Genomic DNA, 13,556 nt, shown 5'->3' on the forward strand with positions numbered 1-13,556 from the left:
ATGGATTTATTTATAGATAAGAGATGAGATATGGGATAAAGAGAGAAAGAGATAAATGTTCAGAACTATAGAGAAGGTGAAGAGTTACTAAGTTTGTTTCTATTAGTGGACAGTTGGAAGTCACTTCTTTATTTCTATTTTAATATAATTTATATTTAATATTATATATTAAAATTACATTTAATATATTCTTACTTTTCGCTATCTTCTCTTTTTCTTCTTTTTTCTTTTAACTTGCACTTTTTACTTCTCTCCATTTTCTTTAAGTTTAGCTTGTATTAACTTTTACTACTATAATCAAAAGTCTTAATAAATTCTTAATAAAAATTAAACACACCGTTATAGTTATAGTTATACTTGTGGTTAATTATAGTTATTGCTTTCACTGTTCACATTTAAAATTCAGCTTGCATTTTATCTCTGTTTTATAACAGGGGTACAGGCTAATATTAAAAAAAAGTTTAGGAGAACAGATTGTAGGCTTCTTTGAACATTCAAAAACAAATAATTACTAAGCCAATTTTGAATCTTCAGTTTGCCCATTCTGTTTTTTTAAAAAGCTGTTTTAACCAGTACATATTTTAGGTAAGAAAGTAAAGTTTTTTTTCCTGCACATATGGAGAACTATGCAATTTTCTGTATGTATTAAATATAAAGTATAACAACCTCAATATATATCATAATATATCATACTTAACTATAGCATTGTTTTGAATGCACACATTGTATGATCAAAGTTAATTGAACTATGACCCAGTTTCGTGGTAAGGAAATACCCTATGTCTTACTCTTCACATTGGATTGTACAACTATGAAGCTTATATATGCAACTATAAGGCAGATTATATTAAATATATATGTATCTGCACATATGATTATTTTGATGGCTTGTGTTATTCTGAAAATTATAATTATTTTAAGGTACTTGTATTATTATAGTGATAATATACTGTATCTAGAGATTTAGCAAACTGACATTTAACTGTATCTAGAGATTTAGCAAACTGACATTTAACTCAGAAAGACATGAGTTCCTTTGGTTGCATATATCAGCATATACAAAGCCCAAATAAAATGCCTGAAAGTTTAATAAATTATTATCTGTTCACAATAATATGAAGTCACAGCTTGAATACCAGTTCTTTAGCTGGTATTGGCTTCATATGCACTGAGTTCTTCCCAAGAATCTAGGATGTTGTACTGTATCAGCATAGTATACGTGTGGATCCAAACAGTGTTGGCCTTTTGTAATTGAGAGATGGAAATTTTGTGAATGTGCAAATTTTCTAAGTGCCATCCAAAATGTTTTGATATGCATTGCATTCTATTCTATTCTATTCTATTCTATTCTATTCTATTCTATTCTATTCCACCCCATCCCATCCCATTCTTTAATGTTTTCCTTTTGAATTCAATTTAAAAAAGAAGAAAAATAGATTTTAAACAGTTCCAAACTGAGTGCCTGTCTATCTGAACTCATTTTTTTCTTTTATCCATCCGTCACAACTATTGAACCATGATTTCTTTTAGAGTCAAATGCAACCCAAATGAAATAAACTGGCACTATTGCTGGTGTACTGAAGCTTTAAAGCTTGTCATTTATATAAGTCCCTTGCGCTATACCAACTCTCTTTTTATTCCTGCTACAACTAATTCACGTAACAAATCAAACTTATATGGTTCTGAAAAGAAAAGTTTCACGGCATGCATTGGCTAAAATGATTCATTATAATATTATATTTATTAGTCACAATGCAATAGAGTCAAGGCAAGCAATTAATTTTGGAGAATTTCTATGTGCAACTTGCTTATACACACAAAGCAAGAATGGGGGAATGGTGAAGAGAAAGGGAAGGCAGAGAAGGAGAAAAGTGAGATGAAGTTATTGCTACTGGAGGTTCCTAAACTCCAATTGTTCTGAGTCAACAGAAATAATCATAGAATATATTTTAGCTCTCATTTGTTGGCTGCCACTGTAGGTTGATAGAGAACATGGAGAGGCTGCCAATAAACAGGAGTTGCCACTAATGTTCCTATTTTGCACAGGATAACTGCAGAGTAAAGAATTTTGGACTAAGGACTCATAGCAAGAGACAGGAGGGTTACTTAATACCACTGGAAATAATGTTAGGGAAGGAAGTGGTTGACTTCCTTCCAGGTATGTTTTAAAACAGTGTTTCTCAACCTTGGCAACTTTATGATGTGTGGACTTCAACTCCCAAAATTCTCCAGCTAGCAACACTAGCTGGAGAATTCTGGGAGTTGAAGTCCACACATCGTAAAGTTGCCAAGATTGAGAATCACTGTAAAACTACCAGTGGTACATCTAGCTACTAAAATAGACATGCTAAAAAAAAGTTAAAGGATATATAAAAAACCATGTGGGAAATAAAAATGTCAGATTAAGATGGAAAAGCTGATGTTTGCTATAATGAAAATTTTAGAAGACTGCAAAACTCTGCCTGAGATGAAATCAAATATTTGTCCCTTCAGATGAAGAAAAGTCATGAAGAGAATAATGCTGGAAGCTTAAGCAGCTAAAAATCAAAATCAGAATAAATCTGCACTAGAATAGTAAAAAGGAAAGATACTTGACAAACTTTACAAATTTTCTGGGCAAGTCTCATTTTGTTTTACACACAGACACACATCTATATATAACTCCATTTATAACTCCAAGTGACCAAAAACATAACAAAAAACTCTATTGGTGTGGATTTCTGCAACCCAGATATGATGAACCTTATTAAATTGGGTCAATTATACTCTTATTTGAAGACTTTTGCTGTAAAATAAAAAAGATTGTTGACACCTATTACAGATAGTCCAATTAAATACCAATTAAAAATGGAAACCAGTGCAACAAGTGATATATTATTATTAATAATCTAAAGAGCACATTCAACATACGATGTCAGCCACAAGTCATTGCTAGAACTCACATGCACATAATTTACTCACTCAAAAGGAATACACAGACACATATGAGTATGTATATACACATACACATTACATACATAACATGGACAAATTTCCTCATGTCATCATATGGAAGATGTTAGAAATGTTTGAAGTATTTTGAAATGGTTAAAAGTATTTTGCTTGTCTCACAAATATCTGGACTCAAATTCCCCATCAGCTTTGAACCTCATTAATTGTGCAAACTGCTATCTTTCAGCCTCACTGGGTTAATGTGGGATATCCCATTTTATCCCATGTAAATTATCTTGAAGTTACTATGGGAAAATGATATGTGAATGTGACACTAATAGATTTTTTAACAATCGTTTCAAGGAGATGGAGTTAGTTAGCACTACAAACTCATTAGTCAGAGATTTAACAGAGATTGCCTTTCAGAAAAAGTGGCAAGATGTCAGTTAAGGATTTATTTTATTTTATTTTTATTGGAGCCCTGAGGTGGTAACCCAGTCATGTTGAGGTGTTTTTATTCCTCTACTTCTCTTCACTGAAATCTATTTATGAATGACATGTTTCACAGTCCTTTTGGTTTCCAGCCATGAACATTGTTCAGCCTTTCATAGAATGGCTGGTGGACGAATTCATTGTAGTTTAAAAAAAAACAAAAAAAACCCCGGCATGAAACAAAAGAAAATCCAGATATCAATTTCTGAAGCCCAGTGGTGAAAATAGATTTGCAATATGAAACAGCTCTTAGCTGTCTAAAATCTTGTTCCTTTAAAACAAATGATGATCACAAAACCTTTTTGATGCTAAATTCCCTTCGTTCATTAAAAAAGGGGGGAAACTAATAAGGCAGGCATGAATAATCACAGTTTCAAGCTATTGTCCTAGAAATCTTAATAAAAGATTCTGCATGATGGCTCCATAGCTATTTATCCAGTAATATTAATGCACATACTTTCAGAATCTTGGAGTTTGGATTTAAAAGACTACATATTCGTACGTGGTTTTGTATGTGATTTTTTCAATTTTGGTTTACTGTGTTGTGTAAAGTTAGCCATAGTAATCTGTACACCAAAACTGAGTGCTTAGAATGAGGGTCACTAAGCTTAAAGACCACAGCTTTAAGCTGTGATCTTTAAAATATCTGTATGGGACATTAAAATCTATGAAGCCCCTAAAACAGAGGTCCCAACCTTTTGGGCACCAGGGATCGGTTCCGTGGAGAGAGGTTTTTCCATGGACCGGAGGGGGCGTGGTTTTGTGTGCCACCTGCATCTCGCGGATGGGGCTTTGCTTGTTTGTGCGGACTGGTTGCTGGCATACCATGGCCTGGTACTGGTCCATGGACTGAGTGTTGGGAACCCCTGCCCTAAAATATTAATGGAATGACATACTCTGGGAACTACAAAATGGATGGGTGCACCACCGTCCGAAGTGGTGCGAACCGGCTGAATCCCACCACTGCAACTATTCTATTACTCTCTTATACTGGCATTTTTACATCCCTAGTTAAAGATAAAGCACATTAGCATGTTTGCTATTTTTATTTGTAGCAAATTTCCATCAACATTTTCTCATTATGCAGAATAGTATCAAACATAGTGACTAAGGATCTGTGTAGGGAATGCTCAGACCCACACTGAAAAACTGGCTAAAAATTCTCCTGTAGTTGTATTGGAAGTCGTAGGTAGTACAAAATGCTTCATTCCTGAAGCAGCCCATTTTATGCAGAATCCTGGGATATTATGTTTATAAAATAAGATTTCTGCCTACTGTTGGTGAAATGCATGTGCTAGACAATACAGTTTGGGTGACCACAAATAATCACACAGGTTTGGAACAGAATGCTTTGCAAAAAAAAAAAAAGGGGGGGGGGACAAAATAAACACTATCCCCTAATTATGTATTCTCAGAAGAAGATCTTCCTATTTGCTAATTAATTTGTAGATCAACTACTTTTAGCTACAGAGATGTGAACTCCCAAATTATAAATTTACAGGTAGTTATGATCACAATTGAGCCCAAAATGTCCATTGCTATGCAACATAGTTGTTAAGTTTTGTCCCATTTTACGATCTTTCTTAACACAGTTGTTAAATGAAACACTGCAGTTGTTAAGTTAGTAACACGGCTGTTAAGTGAATCTGGCTTCCCCATTGTCAGAAGATCGCAAAAAGTGATCATATGACCCTGGGACACTACAAAATTTGCCAAGCATCCAAATTTGGATCACGTGACCACGGGGATGCTTCCACAGTCATAAGGGTGAAAATGGTCATAAGTCACTTTTTTCCAGTGCTGCTGTAACTTCCAATGGTCAAACACTGGAAGTTTTTAAGAAGAAACTGGACAGCCATTTGTCCGAAATGGTATAGGGTTTCCTGCCTGAGCAGGAGGTTGGACTAGATGACCTCCGAGGTCCCTTCCAACTTTATTATTATTATTATTATTATTATTATTATTATTATTATTATTATTATTATTATTATTATTATTATTATTAATATTATTATTATTATTATTAATATTATTATTATTATTATTATTATTAATATTATTATTATTATTAATATTATTATTATTATTATTATTAATATTAATATTATTATTATTAATATTAATATTATTATTAATATTATTAATAAACAAATGGTTGAAAGTTGAGGACTACCTGCAATATCAATAAAATAACTTTGGCCTGTAGTTTTGGGGGAAAAAAAAGCAATCTGGATGAAATGTTTAAAATGATAATTATCACATTCCAGCTTCTAACCTAAACAGGGAAGACATAAAGTGGTCTTCCTAACTGAAAAAAAAACAAACTAACTAACATATCTGTCTTTTCTAAAAAGACAGATATTCTCAAGTGACCTTTTTCACTGCAGAAGCACGAAAGAGAAGTTAAATATAATTGCAGCCTCTAATGAAATGGACAGAATGCAATTTGGAGCTTTTCAACAGCTTTATACTCTTTATACTACAAAGAACCACTCATAATGATATTGAAACTCCTAGCAGCCTTTGTTCCATTCTTTCAAACCCCAGCTGCCCTCCTGAAAACATACAGCTCAATTTAATGAAGAATTGATACCTCTTAAATCAAGCCAAAGCCTTTTTTTAGTCTGAACACGAGTCTTCCCAAACCAGCTTTACGATGCTTTCAAAGACTTCAAAAGAATATATTTGTTACCAGTATCATTACCGAGGCTAAATATGTTTTTAATATTCCAGTGTGCACCAAAAATGCATCACAAAACCTCCCAGTGGGCTTCACCTTATTCTTATTCCTTAAAAAAAAAAATAGATCGGTGACTCATAGAATTAAAGACTAACTTGAGAATAGCTCTGTGAATAAGTGCAAGTGGATGATTTGCCCATACAGGCCTCAATCTCCCACGATGTAAAAAAGATGTTGAGACTCTAGAAAGAGTACAGAGAAGAACAACAAAGATGATTAGGGGACTGGAGGCTAAAACATATAAGGAACGGTTGCTGGAATTGGGCATGTCTAGTTTAATGAAAAGAAGGATGATACGATAGCTGTGTTCCAATATCTTAAGGGCTGCCACAAAGAAGAGGAAGTCAAGCTATTCTCCAAAGCACCTGAGGGCAGGACAAGAAGCAACGGATGGAAACTAATCAAGGAGAGAAGCAACCTAGAACTAAGGAGAAATTTCCTGACTGTTAGAACAATTAATCAGTGGAACAACTGCCTCCAGAAACTGTGAATGCTCCAACACTGGAAGTTTTTAAGAAGAGATTGGACAACCATTTGTCTGAAATGGCATAGGGCAGGGGTATGCAACCTTGGCTCTTTTATGACTCATGGACTTCAACTCCCAGAATTCCTGAGCCAGCTGGCTCAGGAATTCTGGGAGTTAAGTCCACGAGTCATAAAAGAGCCAATGTTGCCTACCCCTGGTATAGGGTTTCCTGCCTGAGCAGGGGGTTGGACTAGAAGACCTCCTCATTTCCAACTCTGTTATTCTGTTAAGAGGCCTACAAGTTCTGAGTCATCAAAATGAACAGAACTGACCAACCATGTCTGCTGCCTTTTAAAACATCCTGAGACTTTAGTTAGCAATGTTAATGGCTTGTATGGCCATAAAACTGTGTAGAAGTCCTTACAGAAGCTTAATATAGTTTTTAAAAATAACACCAAAACAAAAACAGCCCTGCCAAGTCTTCTAAATCTCTATGAGAAACAAATTCCAGATCTATTGACATGTGATATTGCCCCACCCTTCCTTTGTATAATTGCTGGTTTAAAAGCTAAACTTGGCAAAATGGGAATCAGTGATCTTCAAGCTAGACAAAATATTTATGCAAACACAGAACAGATGTCTTCTACTCCTAAGAGTGGAAGAAGAACAGCCAAATATTCATTGACTTGAAACAGCAGGAAGAAAAGACAGTGGATTAAACCCCAGGATTAACATACAAACAACTTGATTGCTGCATTCTGTGATAGGCTTATTTTCTGCATATATATGAATTATTTCTACTATAAAGCAATTTAATTAGCCATGTTGAATCTGGGTAGTTTCTGTTGTTTAGCTAATATAGAGTTGAGTTTTTTTAAAGAAGAAAATTACCGCAATAGCTAGTGTGAAGTTTTTAAGATGCAACATTTGGCCTCTTGTTGAGGCCAAAACTGAACTAGCCCATCTAGGGTTAGTTCATATTTGGCTTCTAGAAGATCACATTCTCTTTTTAATGGTTATGTCAAAGATAGGCAATGTGGATTCCAGAGGCTTCAATGTGCCTGTAGATATTTCTTTTGGCACATCTTTATTTGCAGTAATGTTTTTGAGTAACAAAATATCAGGTGGCTTTATTTGGAAATACAGGTAGTCCTCAACTTACAACAGTTCATTTAGTGACCGTTCAAAGTTGGAACAGCACTGAAAAAAGTGACTGAAGATTGTTTTTCACACTTACGACTGTTGCAGCATCGCCAAGGTCACATGATCAAAATTCAGACGCTTGGCAACTGGCATGTATTTATGATGGTCACGTGATCACCTGCTGTGACCAGCAAAGTCAATGGGGAAGCCAGTTTCACTTAACAACCGTGTTACTAACTTAACAACTGCAGTGACTCACTTAAAACTTGGCAAGAAAGGTCATAAAATGGGGCAAAATTCACTTAACAACTGTTTGGCTTAGCAACAGACATTTATGGCTCAATCGTGTTCATAAGTCGAAGACTAGCTGTATGCCCATCATTTCAGAAAACAAGTATCCAAGTAAGATGGTGTGAAAGAGAACATCTTGAGGAGAAGTTCTAGAGAGATCATTTTTGACAGGCCAAACCCATAGAAACAGTCAGTTTTTAGAGAGACAAGCCTTGCTCTCTGACTTTCATCTGATGATAGCAATCATAACATGCTCTTAAAATTTCAAATGTATCCAAAAGGCATTTTCTGTCCTTCGGCTATGTCATTCTAGAGAGAATACAGAATGACTTTTTACTCGCAAAAATAAACACATATATGCACACAAACATAGCCTAAATAGGTCAATCTCTATGTCATTCCGGATTTCTGGAAAAATCAGAATTGAATGATGATAAATAATTGGTACTCTTCAAAAATATACTTCTATCCTTTTCTCCCAATTTTCACTGAATTTGGTGGAAATGTATGTGTGTGTATGTATGTATGTGTGTGCGTGTGTGTGTGTGTCTAATCAAATTCAGAAATGACACAAGAAGAGAAATTCCATGAAATTCTCTAAGGTGGAATGTGCTGTATGAGATGGTATGTCCTGGTTTTCACCATATAATTATTTTTCCAGTGGAATACAACCTGGCTTCTCAATATTCAGTTAAATCTCAAGGGAAAATTTTATGAGGAAAAACTTACAATTGGCCTTTTTCAAACAAGAGAATCTGGGCAATCGGGGATATTTCGGTCTCAAGAAAAGATGTGTAACACTAAACAACAACAGGCACAACAGAGCATTCTACACTCTTCAAAAATAAACTCAAGTGCACTGCCAAGAGAAATTAAAAAATAAACTCTCAACTACCCTGAAAACAGGCTAAAAAGCAGAAGCTTATTTCACAGCTAAGTTTAAAAAAGATGAAAATGTTTCAAAAACTGTAAGATAGGTGTTGACCTAGCATTGCTCACCTTACAATGACTGAAAAGTAAGTCAGTCAATTTAACTCCATATTGTATGTTGAAATGGAAGCTGAGGAAAAATAGTTTTAGGCTCCTCTGCCATAATTATAAGAACAGAACAACAATACAGGTAGTCCTTGATTTACGACCACAATTGAGCCCAAAATTTCTGTTGTTAAGTGAGATACTTAAGTGAATTTTGCCTCATTGTTAAGTGAATCACTGCAGTTGTTACATTAATAACCCGGTTGTTAAGTGACTCTGGCTTCTTCCATTGACTTTGCTTATCAGAAGGTCGTAAAAGTTGATCACATAACTCTGAGACACAGCAACTATCATAAATATGAATCAGTTGCCAAACATCTGAATTTTGATCATGTGACGATGGGGAGGCTGCAAAATTTGTAACTGTGAAAAATGGTCATAAGTCATTTTTTTCAGTCCTGTTGTAACTTTGAATGAACTGTTGTAAGTTGAGGACTACCTGTATATACAAATAAATATTGAATTGTAAAAATCCCAAGGTCCAGCATATCCTTGAAAATAGCATTAATGATACAAATAACAACAAATGGCAACTCATCTAATCAAGCCGCGGTTATATAATTGATTCCCAGATATTACAATAGCAGGATAAAGGAGGGTAGTTTCTAAGATATTCATATAATATATATTACACAAAGAAAGGATACTTCATGAATGCATTAGCATATTCCTTTGTTTATTTACTGATCTTACAGACAATTTCCCAAGGTTTACAATTTCCAAATATATAATCTAGGATTAAAAACAAACAACTGCCAATTTCAGTTAAGAAAACAAACAAACCATGCATTGTTATCACATATAAAATTATTCATAAAGTATCAAAGATTAAGTGTAATTTTTTTTACTAATATTTCCATGAGGTTTTTGCTCTGTACATTATTATGCTCTTCAACCCTTAGGGAAAAAAAGAATGACAGAATAACAGACTAAAAGATTTGGAAGGGACCTTTGAGGTCTTCTAGTCCAACCCCCTGTTCAAGCAGGAAACCTTATACCATTTTAGAAAAATGGTTGTCCAATCTCTTCTTAAAAACTCCAGTGTTGGAGCACCCACAAAGTCTGGAGGCGTTGGAAGTCATAAGAAGCAACTTATGCTGTACCTGACAGCTACACACTAGTTTAGTTCACAATCTTGATTTGTTAGATTCAGACTCACCTGAACACAAAGTTGCTTACAGTACCTGGAAGGTTACCTTCAAGGACTGTGTGATTTACATTTTTCTGCAAACATGAGGTCAAAGCATACAGGTCTTTTGGTAAGCTCTTTGTAACTATTTTCCCCTCCGAACCAGGCAGGGGTGGGTGGGTTTTTTTTGGTGATATCAGGCACTGCCCCATTTTCTAATACTGTATTAAGAAGCACACTTCAAGTAGCATGAACTTTGACGACGTAAATTATGTCAAGATGCACACACAGGAGCCCATGTACATTGCAAGAAGGATGGTAATTAACCCCACTGAACAAGGAACAGTTGAAACTGGCACAGAAATGTTAGGGAAGTCCTTTCTTCTTGGCCCTTCCACTTTTCCCCTCAACTGGTCCACTTAGATTTCCAGCCTATTCATAGATGGACAGAAAACTAGACAGACAAATAAACAGATATGGCAATATATAATGATATAATGGTGATACAGGAAAAGATCTCGCTACTATCTGACTTTCCTCCTTTTTAAAAGATAATGTATGGTGAGGAGCAACATTTCACGTAGGTGTACAGGAGGCCTATGTGAAGTGTCACAGATTCACCTCTATGAAAAGTTCCTTGTTAGGAAGGTAATGTAATTCTCATCAACCAGGCAAAGAGGCAGTGAATTTTGCCTTGCTAAACAAATCCCTTTGCATCACCAGGAAGGTTCTCTGTTGCATTTCCTCCTGGCATTTTCCAACAGTTGCAAAAACCTAAGCAGAAGTCTCCTCTGGTTTTTGCAACTGCTCCAAAGGTCCTGAGGAGTGGCAGCAAAGCCAAGCAAAGTGAAGCAACATTTTTTGCTCTTCAAAATGGGATGTTGGGGGGGATTTTGTTTGTGAAGCAGCTTCAAGTACCTACTTCACTCAATCTTTTACTAAAGCGAAGAATCCCTTTGGAAGATTTGCACAGCCCAACTATGAAGTACAACCATCAAAATCTCAGGGCAGATATTAATTTTATTTTATTCCTCTCCTAAAAAGGAGTCAGCAGTTTTTTTTCTGTAAGCAAATATTTTAGTCAGGCTGAGATGTTGTAGTGCAGTGATGGCGAACCTTTTAGAGACTGAGTGCCCAAAAACTGGCCCCGCTCCCGCTCCACCCCCTGTCCGCCCCCGTTCCACCCCCTGCCCCGGCCCCACTCCACCCAACCCTGCCTGCCCACAGGGCCACTCACCACCTCCAGGACCCACCGCAGATCACCCAGGCAGCCCAGCAGTGCCATGGCCATGCCCTCTACCTGTGCCACGCAGCATCAACTGTGCGCGCTGGGGCATGAGGGCAGTCTTGTCTACGCTGCCTGGCTGCCATGTCCTTGGCTGTGCTGCTCCATGTGGGCCACGCTCAGGGGCGACTCTCCTCCAGGGGGGCTGTTGGTGAGGAGGGGGTCGCAGGTGGAGGCAAGGCTGGGGCAACAGCACATGTGCCCACAGAGAGGGCTCTGAGTGCCGCCTCTGGCACCCGTGCCATAGGTTCGCCACCACTGTTGTAATGGATACATCGCTGAGCAGTGGGTTGGACTGTATCATGCAACCCTGGGATTCTATGGCCCTTTGTTGATGACCCCTGTTGACCCTTCCAATAGGAGAAGATGGAAAGAATTCCTTTTACCAGTGCCCTCCTCTGCATCACCCCTTCAGAACAATCTGGGAAGGAGCACAGATGGCAGCAGTAGAAACCATAACAAATGTCCATCATCCTCTTCCACAATTCAAAAGATACTGAATTCCCAAAGTAGGAGAACAGGAAGACCAATCAATATTGGATCTACTTCACTGAGTAAAAAGGCAGGCAAGAGACAAGACAGGATTGCACAGCAAATCTATTCAAGGAGTTGATAATCATTTAAATCCATCTATGTTAATATTTAAATTAAACTAATTCAGAGGTCTTGGTAATAAATGAACTCATCAATTCTAAGCACATTTGCTCTGATTAAATAGTTCTTGTTTGTGATAATTAGTTTACCATCATGACTATTGGCACAGAATATTTTAAGAAGGAATGTTTTAAAGTTATTTCAAAGTGTTCTTTTTTAAAAAAAAAAAAAAAGAGTAAGTCCTACAATTGGTATGTCTGTACAGTTCCTGGAAAATGATGATGATGATGATGATGATGATGATGATGATGATGATGATGATGATGATAATAATAATAATAATAATAATAATAATAATAATAATAATAATAATAATAATAATAATAATAGATGGAACACAACACGCCAGATATCACAGTTGTAGAGAACTGAAGCGTACAGGTGATTGATATCGCTGTACCAGGAGATGCCAGAGTCGAAGAAAAAGAACTGGGAAAAATTATGAAATATCGTGACCTGGCTATCAAAACTGCGCAATTATGGATGAAACATGTAACAGTGATATCCACTGTCATCGGGGCACTGGGAACTATGTCCAAAAAGTTTGCAAAATACATCAAGAAACTGCAGCTTCCTGCAATAACTCCAGCAATGCTGCAAAAGACTGCGCTACTTGGAACATCTTACATTTTAAGGAGGTACCTGGCTGATACCTAGGATGCTGGCAGCAACCCGTGTCAACCATCAGCGCCAGTCAATTTGAATGTTCAGTTGACTGTGGTTCATGTCTAATGAGTAAAAGATGATGATAGTAATAATGATAATGATAATGATGATGATGATGATGATAATGATGATGATAATGATGATGATGATGATGATGATGATGATGATGATGATGATGATGAAGATGGAAGGGACTTTGGAGGTCATCTAGTCCAACCCCCTGCTCAGGCAGGAAACCCTATACCATTTCAAACAAATTTTACCATTTCACTCCAAATATCATTGGAGGGACCTAGGATGAGGTTCAACTTCAGCCTCAGAAACTAGGCGACTTTGGGCAGGCCTTCCAAGGCTAAAGTTGAACCTGTATCTGGATCTTTCCAGTCCTATTGCAGGACCTTTCACTGACGCGCCAGTTGTAGGAGATGTCTTTGTTTTTTAAAAAGAGCATTTTAAAAGCACTTTGAAAATGTAAAAGGGAGTGTTATGTACGCACCTTAAGCTCCGGTTGGAAAGACAAGATCAAAATCTAAGAAAGAAATAACTTATTAATAAATAAATAGCGTAGCTTAGAGCTAAGAGGTTTTCACTTTCCCTCGCAATTTGAAAAGCTGCTTCTCTAATTGCTCCCCTTATCCCCTTTACAGGGCCTCTTTCAGATTTCCTAGTATGCTGGGTCAGAAAAAGCAGCTACCCATAAAAGGATTTTATAAAAGGTAGCCCC

At 36.5% G+C, this 13,556-nt stretch overlaps 1 protein-coding gene across 1 annotated transcript in view; it reads right to left on the minus strand.

The window, feature by feature from the left end:
* The window catches only part of LOC107286057 (serine/threonine-protein kinase BRSK2), a 396,585-nt gene that overhangs the window by 236,185 nt on the left and 146,844 nt on the right, over window positions 1-13,556 (minus strand). The window lies entirely within an intron of this gene.

Source organism: Protobothrops mucrosquamatus, unplaced genomic scaffold (assembly GCF_001527695.2).
Source record: "Protobothrops mucrosquamatus isolate PMUCROS unplaced genomic scaffold, P.Mucros_1.0 scaffold242, whole genome shotgun sequence".
In the NCBI taxonomy this organism is placed as follows: domain Eukaryota; kingdom Metazoa; phylum Chordata; class Lepidosauria; order Squamata; family Viperidae; genus Protobothrops; species Protobothrops mucrosquamatus.